General features: G+C 44.6%; 1 protein-coding gene across 6 annotated transcripts in view; it reads left to right on the top strand.

The window, feature by feature from the left end:
- Positions 1 to 2,500, top strand: part of LOC135106094 (RING finger protein 37-like) — a 350,223-nt gene that overhangs the window by 326,666 nt on the left and 21,057 nt on the right. The gene's annotated exons all lie outside the window — the stretch shown is intronic.

Here is a 2,500-nt window from a genome sequence, read left to right as displayed (position 1 = left end):
AGGTAGACTAGACGTGGATCAGGGCCAGGGCAGGGGCGTGAGTGAGAGCGTGGAATGTAGTAGGAAGTGGGGGAAGGAAAGACTAACCTCTGACATATTAATGGGTACGAGATTCTGGGGAGGGATTAAGAGGACTCCGAGCCTCTGCCAGCCCCGCGCCGCCCACCCAGCAGTGTGTGATGGGCAGCTCCTCGTAGCCCGTTCATCCTTCCTAAATGAGTTAGTTAGCCTCCGTCATACCACCCCGCACACCCCATCTCTGACGCGGACGCTGAAGTGGTGGTGCTGCGTGTGGTGGTGGTTGTTGTTGTTGACGTGGTGGTACTGGTAGTGATAGGAGGAGTTGTAGTAGTAGTAGTAGTAGTAGTAGTAGTAGTAGTAGTAGTAGTAGTAGTAGTAGTAGTAACATTATCATTATTATTATCGCCATCACGTTACCAGCAAATCAGTTAATCAGCAAATCAGATGACGCATCCGCCGCCTCCACCACGTAAATTGTTTTCATAATATAATCTATTGATTATATTAACTTTTATAATGGGTTAACCACCGCGTGTGACGATTTATGACTCTTATTCCTCACCTCCTTCTCTCCTTCCTTTCCTCCATTCACCCATCCATCTATCTATCATTTCCACCTTCCATTCTTCCTTTATCCATCCGCTTATGTATCCATCCTGCCTTTCCTTCATTTACCATTCCCTCCTCCCTTCCCTTTTTTCTTCCCTCCATCCATCTCCCCATCCATCCATCCCCCCACCCATCCTTTCCTCCTTCACCCCCAACACCTCAGCTCCTTCAGACGGGAAGTAATTATTAAATTTTGTACCTGGCCACTTCCAAGATGCTCATAGTTTATTGATGCTGTCACGAAATACGAAAACAAAAAAAGAGCGCCTCGGTGAATATGTTTAGAAGTGAAATGGCACTTGCTAATGTCCCCCTGTTATGGTGCAGATGGAAATGTTAACTGGGCGATGGGATGGTGTGTTCAGACGTCAGAGAAGTGTGGGGAAGTTTCCTCTGGCTTTTGAAGATCAATTTCAGACGCCACTGGGTCGTATCAGAGGCATGAAATTGCGCATTAAGTCATTGAAAAAGTCGAAAGGGTGATGGTGGGGGAAGAAAAGGGTGATTTAATTCTGCATAGTCGGGTTTGTTTTTTTACCTCTCTCTTTTTTCTGGGGTAAAGATCGGTAAGTATTCCCGTAATGCCAAAGATATAAATAATGAGAGGGAAAATAAAAAGGTTGGGGGAAGCAGATGAAAGATTTACGTGAAAGTCGAAGGGGTAAGAAAAGGGTGATTTCCTTCTGCATAGTCTGGCTTGTCTTCTCCCTCTCTCTTTTTCTAGGAATAAAGATCATTAAGTAACGCTAAAGAAATAAATAATGAGAGAAAATAGAAAAAAAAGTTAGTTAAGGAAAGCAGATGAAAGATTTATGTGGTAAGTCTCTCTCTCTCTCTCTCTCTCTCTCTCTCTCTCTCTCTCTCTCTCTCTCTCTCTCTCTCTCTCTCTCTCTCTCTCTCTCTCTCTCTCTCACACACACACACACACACACACACACACACACACACACACACACACACACACACACACACACACACACACACACACACACACACACACACACACACACACACACACACACACACACACCATAGCTGTAGGAAGAGGAGTCTTTTAATAGTCCGTATTCATTTTGTGGGAACGTGTATTGGGAAAGCAAAATGTGATGGTAAGTCCAGAGAATGGCGTCGAGAATGCACATCGGGGTGTTATGGGTGCGTAGAGTAAGTGCAGAGTGGCAAGGGAGGGGACACTGAGGAGAGCGGATGAGTCTTGAAAGGGAGTGGAAAGGAGTGCTAAGTTGGAAGAGAATGAACAAAATAGAGTAAATAATGGGGATGTAGAGGAACAAATACAGACTGATAGAGAAGATTGAAGAGAAGGAAAGAGTGTAGGATAGAAATGGAGTAGAGAAGAACGAATAAAGATGGTTGGTGGAGGTGAAAGGGAGAAGCAAAGAGAGAGAGAGAGAGAGAGAGAGAGAGAGAGAGAGAGAGAGAGAGAGAGAGAGAGAGAGAGAGAGAGAGAGAGAATGGATGGGTAGGACGCATTTCATTTTCGGGGGAAGTCAAAAGTCCCCCCGACCGTTTTCATTTGGCCAACAGAAAGTTATTTCATTTAGACTGCAAGACCCTGGTAATGAAGTGGAAGTTCGATGCAATTCTGCTGACGGAAAAAGAACAGAAACCAGAATAAATGTGGGGTAGTTTGACTGGAGCCACCAGTCTCCCTCCCACGTGTTCACTCGTTCATTGGAGGGCAAGGGGAGGATGTGTTATTGTCCAGTATGAGGTTAACTGTTCCACTATGGCTTCTTGAAATGAATGAAATGGTCTGGTGGGTAAGTTTAAAATACCATTTCGAAATACATCACTGATTACAGAATGACTGAATGAGTTCTTCAAACCTCTTAGTGCTTATAGTGTTATT

Source organism: Scylla paramamosain, chromosome 12 (genome assembly GCF_035594125.1).
Source record: "Scylla paramamosain isolate STU-SP2022 chromosome 12, ASM3559412v1, whole genome shotgun sequence".
Classification (NCBI taxonomy): domain Eukaryota; kingdom Metazoa; phylum Arthropoda; class Malacostraca; order Decapoda; family Portunidae; genus Scylla; species Scylla paramamosain.
Note: the sequence above shows the minus strand (reverse complement) of the source record. Positions and strands in the feature narration are given on the sequence as shown.